A 17,873-nucleotide genomic window follows, 5' to 3' on the forward strand; every position below is an offset into this window, starting at 1 on the left:
AAATAAAGCTGCCCTGGAAAGGGATGCTGAAAATGAGTCAAAATTAGAAAGCCCTGGGAGAACAAAACACTCGGACACAGTGCCTTTAAAGCACGGACCTGTGCCTAGGAAGCATGGGGCACAAGGTAACTGTGGCTGAGCCTTGAGAGACTGCTGTCCAAGGTGCTGAAGGGATTGAATACAAAGATGCAACTGTTAGAATGTCAAGGGGCATGATGGTGCTTTGAATGCATAAAGCAGATGCGGCCTAACTTGCACAGTTGCAGAATGAACTGAATTGAGCTGGAAGAAGCAGGACTACATGGGATGTAGAACGCTATACAGGAAATGGCTCTGGGAGAGGCACATGATGCAAAAAACGGCAGTTTCAATCCATTCATGGGAAACAGAGCTCTGAAAACCTGCTCTCTGAAATCCTGGAGAGCAGCTGCTGGCTATGGCAGACCATACAGAACTCGATGGCCCAGTGGTCTCACTGGGTTTTCAACCCAGAACACAGCTTCAGCGTCCCCAGAACAAACTAATTTTTAATTCCCCAAACTGTTATGAAGAGACACAAGAATTCTAAGGTGCCAGAACAAGCTTTGCTGGCTACTGGTAGTAAACAAACCAGAAGAGACAAAAGATGACCGACTTTCCATTGAAGAAGCCTTGAACCGTTTGAATAAAGGTAAGAACAAAGATAGGGCTCAGTGCTTATGCCCCAATCCAGCAAAGAAGAAAAATACATGTAAATCAGCTCTTGTATGTTTGTCTCTTGCTGGATCACAAACTGGGAATAAAGCTGGTGCATATCTGAGTGTTAGTACTGAACTGCATTGTTTCCAATATGATGTGCTTCTGAATGGGTACTCCTCTTCATCTTTTAGCTCATCAAGCCATACTTTAAAATGGTGTTTACATGTGACTAGGGTTGGGTAAGGTCCTTACCGTAAGGATGTTAATACTTGCATGCTCAGCTGAGGTTTATCCCATTCTCTTCAGCTGTTTAAGGACTGCCCCTCTTTCTGATTTACTGCCGCTGAACTTTGTGCCGATTCTGCATATTTCAACATGCTTCTACATAATAATAATAATAATAATAATAATAATAATAATATTTTTTTTAAAAAAATGATATTTATTAAGGTTTTTTTAAAAAAGAAAAGTTACATATATAAAAAAAAAGAAAAATAGAAAAAAGAAAAAATACAAAATACAGAAAAAATAAAAGACTTAAAAAAAACAAATCATTCTTTCCATGCCTTACATTTCATTTACTTGTTTCCCTGACCTCCTCACGACTCCCTTTTTTTGTATTCCAGTTCAGTTAATTAATTCAGCAATTCCTTTCCCTCTTTGTTTTTATCTTAATCCTTTAACTTAATATATTATAGGTTTAGATTCTCACCTGTTAACAATCCATTTTTACATACATCTTTATATCATTGCTGCTAAAACCACTTAACTTCATTCTGACATCATTCTAACATTCATTAATTTTACAATATTTCTGTAAATAGTCTTTAAATTTCTTCCAATCTTCTTCCACCGACTCTCTTAATAATAATAATAATAATAATAATAATAATAATAATAATAATAATTTTTTATTTATATCCCACCCTCCCCAGCCGGAGCCGGGCTCAGGGCGGCTAACAATAATAAAATAGTACAACGTTCTAAAATCATTCATTATAAAATTAATTCAAGTCAAATTGATGGCAACCATTGGGCTAGAGATTCTGAGAAGATTGCCAAAGGAGGGAGTCAGGCTGTGCCCTGACCAAAGGCCTGGTGGAAAGATGTCAAGTCCCGCAGGGCCCTAGTCTCTTGTGACAGAGCGTTCCACCAGGGGGAGCAAGGTCCCGCAGGGCCCTAGTCTCTTGTGACAGAGCGTTCCACCAGGGGGAGCAAGGTCCCGCAAGGCTTGGCGGAATCTATCAGGGTCCATCAGCCTCTGCGGGTGAGCCCAAATCGGCTCGCCACCGAAGCAGGGTGGGGATGGAAAGTCAATCTTGGCTTTCAGAGCGTAGTGATCAGACCATGGCACCTTCATCGAAGGAGACATGATCACATCTATACCTACGCCAAAGATCAAATCCAGTGTGTGGCCTGCTTGATGTGTGGGGCCCGAAACAAACTGGGAGAGCCCTAGTGTCGCCATGGAAGACACCAGGTCCAGAGCCTGTGAGGAGGGAGTGGCATCAGCATGGATGTTGAAGTCCCCCAATACCAATAGATTAGGGAACTCCAAGGCCCAGCCGGCCACCGCCGCCAGTAGGCCTGACAGGGTGGCTGCTGGTGTGCTAGGTGGCTGGTACACCAGCCAGACAGCCAAGCTCTCCTCGGAGCCCCACACTAGGCCAACACATTCAATGCCGGGGATCGATGGCGATGGTAGAGCCCTGAAAGAACAATCTTCCCGGATTAGTAATGCCACCCCTCCCCCCTGGCCCACAGTCCGCGACCGGTGGAGGACGGAGAAACCCGGGGGCGCCATCTCTCGTAAGGTAACTGTTTCCCCTTCGTGCACCCAGGTCTCCGTCACACAAGCCAGGTCGACCCCCTGCGAGGTAAAGAAATCTCGCAGGGTGGCAGTTTTGTTGCCTATAGACCTGGCATTGCACAACACCAGTGACGGAGGTGAGTAATCCTTGCTCACCCTACCCTCGTCCCTCGGGATGGGGCGCAGATTGGAAGGGGTATGAGCGTATCCGTATCTTAAAGGGAAGTTCTCTTTCTGCAGTTCTCTTTCTGCACATAACTGTGGCATTATGGGAAGTCTTGCTATGGGAACTATTGCTTCTTTTCTCTTGCATTCTGGGAAGTCTCGCTTCTGCTTCTGCACACACTGTACAAACCTGTTCTAAACACACCAAGACATTCCCTCATTCCTCAGTTCATTTTAAGTTCATGAACAAACAATATGATCTGTTCTTAATGCATAGCTGACCACATCTATGGAACTCGATTATTATATTCTTTCATGTTATGATCAATCATTAGTAATTGTTTTAGTCATGTTATATTGATCTTTAGTTATAATTTAATTAGGAGGTTTCATGCCTGTCTAGTTCCAGCTCCGTTTCTCAGCCTTTAATCTATCAGTGATAAATGGTTATATGTAATTCCCGCCTTGTACCTATGTTAACCAATCAGCAACAAGTTGCTTTGTGTTTGTATCAACCAATCAGCCACAAGCACACCTGTGGCAATGTTTGTAATATTCAATAAAAGAGAGTTCCCGGGGCTCGCCCCGGCAGACGCCTCATATGACACCTGCCACTCGTCTGTCGTGAATTCGTTCCAACATCTGGTGACCCCGACTGCCAGATCCCTTACGCAGCCAGCCCTCATACTTCACTCGACTGGAAAAGTCTCAGCGCGCTACTTCGTGAGTATGGGAGGGGAATTGACTAAATTCCAAAAAGAGCATGCTAAAGAATTGCTTTATTTAGTTAGACAGCGAGCGGTGGGTGTTAATATTTCCTTAAAAGAAATTGAACAATTGTTATGTGAGATTGCCTGCCAGTGCCCCTCCTATCCAGAGACTGGTTCTTTGGAAGTAGAGACTTGGCAAAAGATCGGAAAGACCCTTTTTACAGAACCAAGGGCTCCGATTCATTGTCTACTCACTTGGCAGAAATGTGCAGATGCCGTTGCTAAATTAGGGCCCCACTTAGGACCCCTGGCATCTCCCTCTGCCCCTGCCCTTCTAGCCATTGCTGACAATCCCCCACCTTACCCAAAGCTTTTGCCTCCTTCTCCTTTGCAGCCCGGCCAACCCCTCCCTGCGTCTCAACCGCCTCAGCTTGCATCCTCCCCCCCCATCCCTCCTCCGCCTGCCACAGCCCCTGTTTGCTCTATAGGAGCTGTGCACGCTGCACTTTCTTTGGCCAGGCAGAAAGGGCTCCTGTCCTTAGAGGAGGAATCTGAGTGGCCTGGTGAAATGCCGTCTGCTTTCCCTATCACCTATACAAACCCTGGAACTGCTCAACAGCAGGTTTTTTATGAGGCACTTCCTTATTCTGTAATGAGGGAATTAAGGAAAGCCATTACTGATTCTGGTCTAAAATCCTCTTATGTAACTGGAATCCTAGAAGGAATAGCAACTGGTTACACAATGCTACCTCAAGACTGGAAAGACCTGATGCGCATGCTTTTATCCCCAGCTCAGTATGTGGTGTTTGAGAGTGAATTTAAACATAGCGCTTCAGCCCTGTCTGATCCGCAGCATACAGCCAATCAACTTTATGGCGCGGGTCAGTATGATAATATACCAGCCCAGGCGACGCTGACACCTGTACATTTTAGTCGCACCGCGACCTGTGTACAACGCGCCTTTCGGAAAGTCCCTGTTTCAGGGCAACCGCTGAGCTCCTTTGTTAATATTAAGCAACAGCATTCAGAGCCATACCATCAGTTTATAGATAGATTGAAAGAATCAGTCACTAGGCAGATTGATAACACTACAGCTCAAAATGAATTAATGAAAAAATTGGCCTTTGAAAACGCAAACACCGATTGCAAGAAAGCATTGCAGTCAATCGTACATCACCCTAAATATGACCTGGCCGATATGATTCAAGCTTGTGCGGATGTCGGTAGCCAGAGCCATGCGATGTCTTTGCTTGCCGGCGCGATCCAAGCTACTAATAGACCTACAGGTAATTGCTTTAATTGTAAGTGCCCAGGCCATTTTGCCAAGCAATGCAGAGCCCCTGGCGGGGGGGCAAGCAAGGATGGTGCTGCCTCCAAGACTAAACCTTCTAAAAAATGCCCGAAATGTGGAAAAGGCTATCATTGGGCTAATCAATGCAGGAGTCCGGGAAACTCCATTGCGGCCCCACTCTCGGGCCAGGGCAATTAGAGAGTTTTCCACCTTTAGTTTCCGCTGCTGAAAACTTTTCTAAAAATACACCCTCTGAATTTGCCATTGATTTGATCAATCAAGAGACCAAAGACTCTGTTTTACCTGGTGAAATTGTGCTTATGCCCACCCAATTGGCAGGCCCACTGCCTCCTAAAGTCGCAGGTTTAATTTTACCCAAATTTTCTGCGGCAAAAGAAGGAATCCAGGTTATTCCAGGAGTTCTGGATCCTGACTATGTAGGCACAATAATGGTTCAACTCTGGAGCCATAAGCCCATGCAGTTAAAAAAGGGTGAGTCTTGGGCGCATTTGGTGGTGCTCCCTTCTCATCCTACTGCTTCTATTATGGATACTAATTTGCACGAGCTCTCTTCTTTCCCTCCACAGCTGTTAGCTGTAGTCCAGAGGATTGGTGAAAAGAAACTTCTTCGTAAGTATAAAATCAATGGTATTGTGCTGGAAGGCTTGATTGACACAGGCGCAGACGTTTCTGTAATTTCCAGTAGTTGCTGGGACCCCACGTGGCCCCTTGAGTCTGCCTCTGCAGTCTGGGGTGTGGGTGGCCCCCAAACCTCTTCCAAAAGCGTACAGTGGCTGCCTGTTTCTCTGCCTGATAGCTCGGAAACCATTGCTTACATCCAGCCCTGTGTGCTGAAAATCCACCTCAATCTGTGGGGAAGAGACTTACTACAGCAATTACAAGCTACCATTCAATTTAATGAGTAAGCTTGCACTTCCCCTCAGCTGGAAATCTACCAGTCCTGTATGGGTGGAACAATGGCCCATAACGGGAGAAAAGCTACTTGCTTTAAAACAATTAGTGAATGAACAATTATCGGCAGACCATATAGAGCCTTCAGTTAGCCCCTATAATACACCCATCTTCGTCATAAAAAAGAAGAGTGGCAAATGGAGATTTCTCCAGGATTTAAGGAAAATAAACCAGATCCTTGAACCCATGGGGCCTTTGCAGTGTGGTCTGCCTAATCCAAATGTGATTCCACATTCTTATCAATTGGCTATAATAGATTTGCAAGATTGTTTTTTCTCCATTCCCCTACAGGAGAAGGATCGTAAATTCTTTGCTTTTACTGTTCCTGTGTTAAATAACAGTCAGCCCACGGAACGGTACCAATGGAAAGTCCTACCACAAGGAATGCTGAATTCCCCTACCATGTGCCAATACATCAGCCATGGCACACCCTGCTGCTTAAGCCGTTTGTCCATCATATTACCCAAAAAGCATCATTTGACCCGCTCTCGATATCGCCGCTCTATTGAATTGACTAATGATTGTGATGCTTTTGTCTCTCTTCCCAGTAGGTCTGAATATATCTCCTTAGCTGTTTCTTTATTAGGAGTCCCTGGATTGGCTGTACGGAATCATATGAACATTAATTCTTTAGCTTATTCTGCAGCAAAAGCCCTGAATTTTACTTCACAAGCTCTTCACCTTTTGAATACAGAACAGAGTGAACTCCACCATGGACTTTTACAGAACCGTGCTGCTATAGATTATTTGCTGATGCTTCATCATTATGGCTGTGAACAAGTGAATGACATGTGTTGTTTCAATATTACTGACAATTCTAGAGCCATTCAAAGCCAAATCTCTCATTTGCAAAATCTTACACACCACATCAAACAGGACGTTGGATTTTCTGGCCTCTGGGATTCTTTCACCCAGTGGCTTACCGCTTGGCTGCCTAACCTTACTTGGCTTCGTAGTCTTTTTCAATATGCCATTGTCATAATATGTATACTAATTTTGCTATGTTGCTTCATCCAATGCGTTCCTGGTCTCATAAGTCTTTTGTTGTTTTTTTTTAAAGCAATTTATTGGGTTTTACAATAAAAGTAAACATAATAAACAATATAACATTAATCTTAACATATTTTCACCTTTTCTTTGGACTTCCTCACATCTCCCGCTCCCACTTTCATCGTTATAACATTTTGTCAGCAATTTATCATCTTATTTAAATTCTTATATCCCTTCTATATTTCATAATCTTATAATTCTCGAAAGGAGCTAAATTTTCTCAGTGTTACTTATTTTCTTAAAAACTTCTAAATTTAGTGGTGCTCAGTTATTTTAATCTAGCATCTTATTTAGCATTCACTCAAATTACAATGCTTTTGTAAATAGTTCTTAAATTTCTTCCAGTCCTCCTCAATCCTCTCTTCTCCCAGGTCACGGATTCTGCCAGTCATTTCAGCCAGTTCCATGTAGTCTATCAGTTGTATCTGCCATTCTTCCAGTGTGGGTAGATCTTGAGTTTTCCAATGTTTGGCAAGAAGTATCCTTGCTGCTGTTGTTGCATACATAAAAAATGTCTGGTCCTTCTTTGCCACCCCTTGGCCGACAATACCCAAAAGGAAAGCCTCTGGTTTCTTAGTGAAGGTATATTTAAATACCTTTTTCAATTCATTATAAATCATTTCCCAGAACGCCTTCACTTTAGGGCAAGTCCACCAGAGGTGGAAGAACGTTCCCTCACACTCTTTACATTTCCAACACTTATTATCAGACAGGTGGTAAATTTTTGCAAGTTTGACTGGGGTCATATACCATCTATAAATCATTTTCATTACATTTTCTTTCAGAGCATTACATGCAGTAAATTTCAATCCATTACTCCACAACCTCTCCCAGTCCTCAAACATGATATTATGCCCAATGTCCTGTGCCCACCTTATCATAGCCGATTTAACCGTTTCATCTTGTGTATTCCATTTCAACAGCAAGTTATACATCCTTGAAAGTACCTTGATCTTTGGTTCTAACAATTCTGTTTCTAATTTCGATTTCTCCACCTGGAACCCTAGTTTCTTATCATTTTTAAAAACTTCTTTAATCTGAGCGTAATGTAACCAATCTCGCACTTTGTCTTTCATTTTCTCCAAACTCTGCAATTTCCAATTGTCTCCATCCTTTTCTAGTATTTCCCAATATTTTGGCCATTTAGCCTCCATATTGGGTCTTTTTCGGGCCTTGGCTTCCAAAGGTGAAAGCCACCTTGGTGTTTTATTTTCCAGCAAGTCTTTATATTTTGTCCAGACATTAAACAATGATTTTCTGACAATATGGTTCTTAAAGGCCTTATTTGCTTTAACCTTGTCATACCATAAATATGCATGCCATCCAAAGGCATTGTTAAACCCTTCCAAATCTAACACGTCAGTGTCTTCAAGAAGTAGCCAGTCTTTTAGCCAGCAGAACGCTGCGGCTTCATAATACAACTTTAAGTCTGGCAGGGCGAAGCCCCCTCTTTGTTTTGCATCGGTTAATATCTTAAACTTAATTCTGGGCTTTTTGCCCTGCCAGACAAACTTAGAAATGTCTCTCTGCCACTTCTGAAAGCACTCCGTTTTGTCCAAAACCTGAAGTGTTTGAAATAAAAACAACATCCTTGGCAATACATTCATCTTGATAGCAGCAATTCGGCCTAACAAAGAAAGTTTCAATTTTGACCAACTATCTAAGTCTCTCTTAATTTCTGTCCAGCATTTTTCATAATTGTCCTTAAATAGACTTAGATTTTTTACTGTTATGTTTACCCCTAGGTATTTTACTTTTTTAACCACATTAAGTTCCGTCTCATTCTGAAACCGTTCTGACTCTGTATCAGTCAAATTTTTCCCCAAAACCTTAGTTTTCTGTTTATTTAGTTTAAATCCAGCCACCCGACCAAAATCATTAATCAATTGTAATACTCTTTTCGTACTGGGCTCTGGCTTCTGCAAGGTCAAAACCAGGTCATCTGCGAAAGCTTTTAATTTATATTGTTTCTGACCGACCTGAATTCCTTCCACCAACCGATCCCCTCTAATCATGTTCAATAGCACTTCCAGAACCGAAATAAATAACAAAGGGGAAATAGGGCAACCTTGTCGTGTCCCTTTTTCAATTTTAAACTCTTCTGTAACCACATTATTAACTATCAGTTTAGCTTTCTGTTCTGAATATATCGCCTCAATCCCATTCTCAAAACCCCGTCCCACTCCCATCTCTTTTAAATTTCCCATCATAAATTTCCAGGAGATATTGTCAAAGGCCTTCTCCGCGTCTATAAAGATTAAAACTGCTTTTGTATTTATATCTGTTTGCAAAAGTTCCAAAATATCAATAATGTTCCTTGTATTAGCAAACAGATGTCTACCTGGGAGAAAGCCGGCCTGGTCCTTATGAATTACTTCATTTAAAACTTTTTTAAATCTATTTGCCAAAATGTCTGCAAATATTTTGTAATCCACATTTAAAAGGGAGATGGGACGGTAGTTCTTAAGTTGTGTCTTTTCAGCTTCCGACTTTGGTATTAATGTGATGAACGCTTCCTTCCACGACTCCGGTGCCCTCTTCCCCTCCATAATTTCATTGCTGACCTCCATCAAAGGTTGTATCAGATAGTCTTTTAATGTCTTATAGTACTTGGAGGTCAGCCCATCTGGTCCTGGGGATTTGCCAAGTTGCATGTTCTGGATGGCTTGTTCGATCTCCTGTCGTGTTATTTTAGAATTCAGGATTGTCCTATTTTCTTGTGACAATTTAGATAGTCCGTTTTTTGCCAAAAATTGTTTAATCTCAACATCGTCTTGCGGCCCTTGAGTGTATAATTTTTTGAAGTATCTCTGGAAACACTTTCTAATATCCACTGGATTCTGAATGTTTTTTCCGTCAACCTCTAAGTTTGTAACAGTATTTAATCTTTGTCTTCTCTTCAACTGCCAAGCTAGCAGTTTTCCACATTTATTCGCCGACTCAAACGTTTTTTGTTTCATTAATTTAACCTTCCATTCAATTTCCTGATTTATCAATTTAGAATATTGTGTTTGATAAAGTTTAATTTCTCTCAGAGTTGGCTGTGACTTCGGATTCACTCTTAGTTTCTTCTCTAATTCTTTTATTTTATCCAAGATCTTATCTTTTTTCTCACTTTGTATTCTTTTCTTTACTGCATTCTGTTGTATCAAGAATCCCCTCATTACAGCTTTGCTTGCGTCCCAGATTATTCTTTTTTCCACCATATTATTCATGTTTATCTCAAAATAGTCCTTCAAAACTTTTTGGGCCTTCTTGGTAATTTCCTGATCTCTAAACAAATTGTCATTCATCTTCCATCTAAAGGATCCAGTTGGTAATAGTGTCATATCCATCTTTACTGCATTATGGTCGGAACAGGTCTTTGGGCAGATTTCCACTTTTCTGACCTTAGGTGCCAGGCCTCTAGAAATCCATATTTGGTCGATTCTTGTCCAGGTCAGTTGGGCTTCAGAAAAGAATGTTCCCTCTCTTCCTAGTGGGTTCTTTGTCCTCCAGATGTCAATCAAATCCATATTGTCTGTCATTTCAAAAAAGGTTTTAGGTAGTCTGCCGTCTTTTGTGACATTTTGACTTTGTGACTTGTCCATGTTAGTTGATACGACCCCATTCATATCTCCCATCATTATGATGTTGTTGTAGTCCAGATAATCCAGCATTGTGTCCTGCAGCTTCTTGTAAAATTCCGATTTCCCTTCGTTAGGTGCATAGATTCCTAATATCAACAATTTCTGTCCTTGATGTTGTATCTCAATTGCCAAAATTCTTCCATGTTCATCTTTAAATAAGAATTTAGGTGACAGGCTCTCTTTCGCATATATCACCACGCCTCTCTTCTTAACCTTGTCCGACGATATAAATTCCTGGCCCAATCTTTTATTTATTAACACTTTTCTGTGGAGCCTTGTCACATGTGTTTCCTGTAGGCAAATAATGTCCAATTGTTCTTTTTTTAATATATGAAATATTTTCTTCCTTTTTTCCGGAATGTTACAACCATTAATATTCCAGCTCAACAGTTGCAGAGACATCCTGAATTATCTGGTTATTTTTCAAGGGGTGGTATCTTGTTCTCAGGATCTTCAGGTTCCACAGGTGCTGGTGTTGGTACTGGCGTTGCCTCAGGCCCAGAAGGTAGTTCAATTCCTTTTTGAAGGTCCTCTCCGTATGTAGACAGGAATTTGTCTCTCTCTTCCAGTGATCTTACTTTGACCTTTCTCCCTCTAAAGGTAAAAGATATTCCTTGGGGAAATTCCCACCTGAATGGAATTGCGTTGCTCCTTAGTAGTTTAGCAAGTTCAGAATAGGCGGCTCTAAGATCCAGCAATTGTCTTGGGATATCTTTATAGAGTTCAATTCTTCTATCCAAAACCTCCAGTGACTTTACGTAATGTAGGCCCAAAATCTTATCCCTTTCCTCCTTTGATCTCAATGTTATCAAACAGTCTCTGGGCCTCTCCTTCTTTATGAATCTTCCAAGTCTGAAAGCTGACACGATTTTAAAGTCCTTTTCTTCCAAATTCCAGAACTTGGAGAATTCTTTGGTCAAAAACTCAGTTAGATGTCCTTCTTCTGCCTCTTGTAATGATCTAATCCTCAAGTTATTCTCACGATTTCGCAGTTCTATCATAGAGAGATAAATCTGATGTTCCCCAACTTGTTTAGTGAGTGGTCTTACCTCTTGCTCTAAATTTTCTAATTTTTGTCTGGTATCCTCAGCCAATTTCCGATTTTCTGCTGAGGCCTCCGTTAACTGTCCAATTGCTTGTGTATTCTGTACCACTTGTGTAGTTAGTTTATTTAGACATTCTGTATTTTTGTCAATCTTTGCTGATTGCACATCTACTTTCTTGTCCAAAGCTTCCAATTTTTCAAAAATTTTGTCTAGAACAGAAACAGTCTTTTGTCTTGGCTTCTCTCTCCCGCTCAGCCACCCAATAAAATCATTGCTGCCTACCTTGCGAAATGGCAGCACCAACAGTAAAAATTAGGGGAGATGTGGGCAGACTTATTTTGGGCATGCGCTGGCAAACCACGTATCCCGAAATATTTTTGTGCCATCGACCCTGGCGAACTTATTTTGGGCATTCGCTGGCACACCACTAATCCCGAAGTATTTTTGCCTTATTTACCCAGAACACCTCGCAAACAAGAAAAGAAAGGGGGAGATAAAGAGAAGTTCTCTTTCTGCTGTTCTCTTTCTGCACATAACTGTGGCATTATGGGAAGTCTTGCTATGGGAACTATTGCTTCTTTTCTCTTGCATTCTGGGAAGTCTCGCTTCTGCTTCTGCACACACTGTACAAACCTGTTCTAAACACACCAAGACATTCCCTCATTCCTCAGTTCATTTTAAGTTCATGAACAAACAATATGATCTGTTCTTAATGCATAGCTGACCACATCTACGGAACTCGATTATTATATTCTTTCATGTTATGATCAATCATTAGTAATTGTTTTAGTCATGTTATATTAATCTTTAGTTATAATTTAATTAGGAGGTTTCATGCCTGTCTAGTTCCAGCTCCATTTCTCAGCCTTTAATCTATCAGTGATAAATGGTTATATGTAATTCCCGCCTTGTACCTATGTTAACCAATCAGCAACAAGTTGCTTTGTGTTTGTATCAACCAATCAGCCACAAGCACACCTGTGGCAATGTTTGTAATAGTCAATAAAAGAGAGTTCCCGGGGCTCGCCCCGGCAGACGCCTCATATGACACCTGCCACTCGTCTGTCGTGAATTCGTTCCAACAGTATCTCAATCCCCTTCGCCTATAACATCTGCCCCCACCTCCATACCTCCCTCGCCCCTCCACGGTAGCAATCCCAAGCCTAATACTAGCCTCCATTGATGGCAATTGATGTTATTCTTTCCCAGCCTAGTTGTTCTGCTTATAGTATCAGCAGCTCGATAACTCCAATTAGTCGAGTAGAACAGACCAACTAAACATCAGCTACCTCTCTGATTGTATGGAACTATTATATTATATGTCAGCCTCCTCACTTCCTGCTATCAAGGTTGTGTCATCTGCATATCTGAGGTTGCTGATATTTCTTCCGGCGAGCTTGGGATTCATCCAGCCCAGCCTTTCGCATGATGAATTCTGCATATAAGTTAAATAAGCAGGGAGACAATATACAGCCTTGCGGTACTCCTTTCCCAATTTTGAACCAGTCAGTTGTTCCATACCCAGTTCTAACTGTAGCTTCTTGTCCCACATAGAGATTTCTCAGGAGACAGATGAGGTGATCAGGCACTCCCATTTCTTTAAGAACTTGTCATAGTTTGCTGTGGTCGACACAGTCAAAGGCTTTTGCATAGTCAATGAAGCAGAAGTAGATGTCTTTCTGAAACTCTCTAGCTTTCTCCATAATCCAGTGCATGTTTGCAATTTGGTCTCTGGTTCCTCTGCCCCTTCAAAATCCAGCTTGCACTTCTGGGAGTTCTCGGTCCACATACTGCTTAAGCCTGCCTTGTAGAATTTTAAGCATAACCTTGCTAGCGTGTGAAATGAGTGCACTTCTGCAGTACTTGGAGCATTCTTTGGCACTGCCCTTCTTTGGGATTGGGATGTAGACTGATCTTCTCCAATCCTCTGGCCACTGCTGAGTTTTCCAAATTTGCTAGAATATTGAGTGTAGCACCTTAACAGCATCATCTTTTAAAATTTTAAATAGTTCAGCTGGAATATCATCACTTCCACTGGCCTTGTTATTAGCAGTGCTTTCTAAGGCCCATTTGACTTCACTCTCCAGGATGTCTGGCTCAAGGTCAGCAACCACACTACCTGGGGTGTATCTTACCGGCCCAGTGGTTTTTCCTACTTTCTTCAGTTTAAGCTTGAATTTTGCTATAAGAAGCTGATGATCTGAGCCACAGTCAGCTCCAGGTCTTGTTTTTGCTGACTGTATAGAGCTTCTCCATCTTTGGCTGCAGAGAATATAATCAATCTGATTTTGATGCTGCCCATCTGGTGATGTCCATGTGTAGAGTCGTCTCTTGTGTTGTTGGAAAAGCGTGTTTGTGATGACCAGCTTGTTCTCTTGACAGAACTCTATTAGCCTTTGCCCTGCTTCGTTTTGATCTCCAAGGCCAAACTTGCCAGTTGTTCCTTTTATCTCTTGACTCCCTACTTTAGCATTCCAATCCCCTATAATGAGAAGAACATCCTTCTTTGGTGTCACTTCTATAAGGTGTTGTAAGTCTTCATAGAATTGGTGAATTTCAGTTTCTTCAGCCCCAGTAGTTGGTGCATAAACTTGGATTACTGTGATGTTAAAAGGTCTGCCTTGGATTCGTATCGAGATCATTCTATCATTTTTGAGATTGCATCCCAGTACATCTCTCGCCACTCTTTTGTTGACTATGAGGGCCACTCCATTTCTTTTACGGGATAGAAGAAGAAGAAGAAGAAGAAGAAGAAGAGTTTGGATTTGATATCCCGCCTTTCACTCCCCTTCAGGAGTCTCAAAGCGGCTAACATTCTCCTTTCCCTTCCTCCCCCACAACAAACACTCTGTGAGGTGAGTGGGGCTGAGAGACTTCAAAGAAGTGTGACTGGCCCACGGTCACCCAGCAGCTGCATGTGGAGGAGTGGAGACGCGAACCCGGTTCCCCAGATTACGTGACTACCGCTCTTAACCACTACACCACACTGGTGTAGATTTATTGCTTTATTGTTTGGCGCCCAGCCACGCTTCCCTGCGAGCCTCTGCAGCTTCTGTTTACGCAGTGTGGCTTTGGAGCGGTCGTAAAGTAATTAGCAGAGTTACACAGCGGTGTGTGTCGAAAGAGCAGTAAACAAGTCCCACACGTTTCTTATGTCCTAATATCCCTTTATTTGCACAAAAGTAGTGTATTTACAATCCATAACAGCCATCAGATTCAAGCTGCATTTTCTCTGCGACGCAACAACCTGCTTTCGCTTACCACTCAGCTCACAGCATTCCAAGCTGTGTTCTCACGCACAGGATTCTTGCCCACAGTAGTAGATATGATGGTCATCCGAACTGAATTTGCCCATTCCCGTCCATTTTAGTTCACTGATGCCCAGGATGTCAATATTTATTCTTGCCATCTCCTTTTTGACCACATCCAACTTACCCAGGTTCATGGTTCTTACATTCCAGGTTCCTATGCAATATTTTTCTTTACAGCATTGGACTTTCCTTTCGCTTCCATGCATATCCGCAACTGAGCGACCTTTCGGCTTTGGCCCAGCCGCTTCATCAGCTCTGAATCTACTTGTACTTGTCCTCCACTCTTCCTCAGTAGCATGTTGGACGCCTTCCGACCTGAGGGGCTCATCTTCCAGCGTCATAACTTTTATATGCCTGTTGTCTTTGTCCATGGAGTTTTCTTGGCAGGGAGACTGGAGTGGCTTGCCGGTTCCTCCTCCAGGTGGATCACGTTTGGTCAAAACTTTCCACTATGACCTGTCCATCTTGGGTGCCCTGCTCGGCATAGTTCATAGCTTCTCTGAGTTATTCAAGCCCCTTCGCCACAGCAAGGCAGTGATCCACGAAGGGGGTTTATATCTTAGACCTTCTAATTCTCCTAGCACCAGGAATTGACCAGATGGTGCAGGATGCCCCCCCCCCAAGTATCTGTTAGAAGCAGATTTAGGAGTGGGGGGGGGTGGAAGCATCTACTGGTGGGGAGCACACTTCTTCTGGGGATGTTTCCTCCTCATCCTCCTCTTCCCACTTCTCCCTGGGGCCTCAAGATGAGAAGTCAGGCTGGAAGTCTCCTCGGAGAAGACAAAGGAGCAAGCATGGCTGCCTTTACTCTTCTCCAGAACAGTTAGTTGGACTAGAAACCTTTCCCATCCCAGTTCTGCAGTGGTTTTCAAGCAGTGTGCTGTGGCAGCTGGGGTGCCTTGAATGATGGTCAGGGGTGCCGCGGGAGACACTGGCCTCTGTCCCTCTTTCCTTCCCTCCCTCCTTGGATGCCATCTCTGCCTCCCCAAGGCTTGCCCATCTGTTCTCCCCCAGAGAATGGTGCCTCTGGGGCTGGCCAGGGGGTGTGGGCTGCCAGGAGCTGAGGCGGCCCCAGAGGAAGCAAGCCAACTGGCGAGGGGCCCTTGCTGTTGGGAATGGACAGGCAAGTCCCAGGCCCCTGGGGGGCAGCGGGGGCAGCTCAGAGACCAAGAGGAGGACTCCTAAGGAGAGGGGAGAGGAGAGGAGGCTGAGAGAGCACTCCGCAAGGGAGGCTGTTCGAGAAAGGGGGAGGGGAGGCAAGCTCGGCAAGCAAGGGGGGACCTAACTGGTCTCCTGAGCCCCACAGGGGTGCCGCAGAAAGAAGGGAGTTGGTCCAGGGAGCCATGGACCCAAAAGGGTTGAAAACCTCTGTACTTTTATTTCCTCCAGTAAATTATTTTGCTATTATAGCAAGGCCACTGGACCCAAGAAGCCAGTATAATATTCATCTCCTCTCTTTGTGTCTCAATCAAAGCTGAGTTTTCCCTTTTCTTGTCAGGGAGAGATCTGTCGCCGCCTGGAGATTTGGAGGAAAGAGAGAGGGGAAATTCTGGCCTATCAAGCAGACCTGGACAAGGAAAGTAAAGACCTCCTTGTAAGTGTCACTATTGTTACTATTGAGGGAACAAGCACTTTAAGAAGCAAGTCAGGACTGAGGAGCGATGGGGAAATCTGCCCATTTCAACTTCTCCCCATTTCTCCTTTTTCCATATCAGTTTGTTATATTTATTATTCTGAATCAAATGCTAGGGTGTCTACCTTCTCGTATAAATATTTTGATACGTGCTTTACCCTCATAAATACATTTTTTTGTGAACATTACCTGGCTGGGTCAACCTTGAAAAATTCAGAGGTGTGAATTTCAAAAGATTGCTGTTTCGGTCTTCATATTTTTCCAAGAATTGCGAATTAGGTAAGTTCACCTTTGAATGCAGCTAAATGGAGTTTATTTCCCATTGTTGTTTATTATGTGAAAAGCAGTCAAGGAGAAGCCTGAGGACTTGTGAGCTGAGAGGGTGGAAGCAGTTCAATTCAAATCCTAATTCTCTTGCTGATGTTTTGAAGGCTGACCATCTTCCTCACTCAGACCTCTTTTCTTGCAGAAATTAACAGAAACGGAGAGGCTGAAGACTGTGGAGAAGTTCAGACAACTGTGCCAGTTCCTGGAAGAAGAAGAAGAAAAGCGTCTGCTGAATCATGTGGAAGAGGTGGAGAAGGAGATTGCAGGGAGAAGGGATGAGCAGCTGGCCAGACTCTGCAGGAAACTCTCCTCTCTTGAGAGGATCATCCAGGTGATGGAGGAAAAGGGTCAGCAGCCAGCAAGTGAACTGCTGCAGGTAAGACGGTAGCAGGAGCAGCCCAAGGCTCCAGGAAAAGGCTGCCTCCCATCCTTTCTGTGCCCCTTTCATGTACGCAAGGAGTGTAGGGGCTCAGTTGACGGAGCCTCGAGTCAGGTTTGTAATGGACAGGAACACCCCAGAGACCTGGGATGCTGAACTCACCTGAATGCCGACTAGAGATTCTTCAGTCTTCTTGATGGAACGGGAGGGGATTTTCTGCTCCTTGCTGATGATTTGCCTCCGAATGCCTTCCCGCTGGGCAATGCTGCCTTCTTGCCCTGCCCTGGGCTTCACCAAGGATGCAGTCAGGCCTCCTTCTGACATGAGCCAGTCTCTTGACCAAGCTTCTCTTCCCGTTCCCTCCAAAACTTCTGGGTTGATCCCATATGGCCAGACGTACAAGTGCTTCTGAAGTGCTTTAAGGAGGCTGAGAAGGCTGACATACTGGCAAAGGCAGGAGAAGCGCTATTACGGAATGATTACCAGAGGTCCCTGTCTCCCAGGGACAGTCCCCGGATTTACGAATCTGTCCCCAACAAAATCTGTCCACTGAATGTCCCCAGATTTTCTATAAGGTCCCCAGATTTATATTTTAAGTGTTGTAGATTTATTAGTAGGGAAGGAATGTTGCGTGATTGGTTCAACGGCACAATACACATCATATGGGGACTTCCGGCGAGGCAAAATGGTGGGTTCCATGGTAATGAGCAGCTCCTGAAGCCAGCCAGAGCCAACTGCACTACCAGGCTGGCTCCGGGATGCTGAGACTGCTGCTACCGCTTCCACTGCCAAGGGGGGAACCAGGGATGCCCGGTGCGTCAACTGGGGGAACCACTGACACACACCCCCAGGACCCAAATCGAGGCGGGAGC

At 43.5% G+C, this 17,873-nt stretch overlaps 1 long non-coding RNA gene across 1 annotated transcript in view; it reads right to left on the reverse strand.

The window, feature by feature from the left end:
* The window catches only part of LOC308467808, a 921,448-nt gene that overhangs the window by 734,569 nt on the left and 169,006 nt on the right, over positions 1–17,873 (reverse strand). The window lies entirely within an intron of this gene.

Source organism: Podarcis pityusensis, assembly GCF_964106645.2.
Source record: "Podarcis pityusensis genome assembly, chromosome: W".
NCBI lineage: Eukaryota > Metazoa > Chordata > Lepidosauria > Squamata > Lacertidae > Podarcis > Podarcis pityusensis.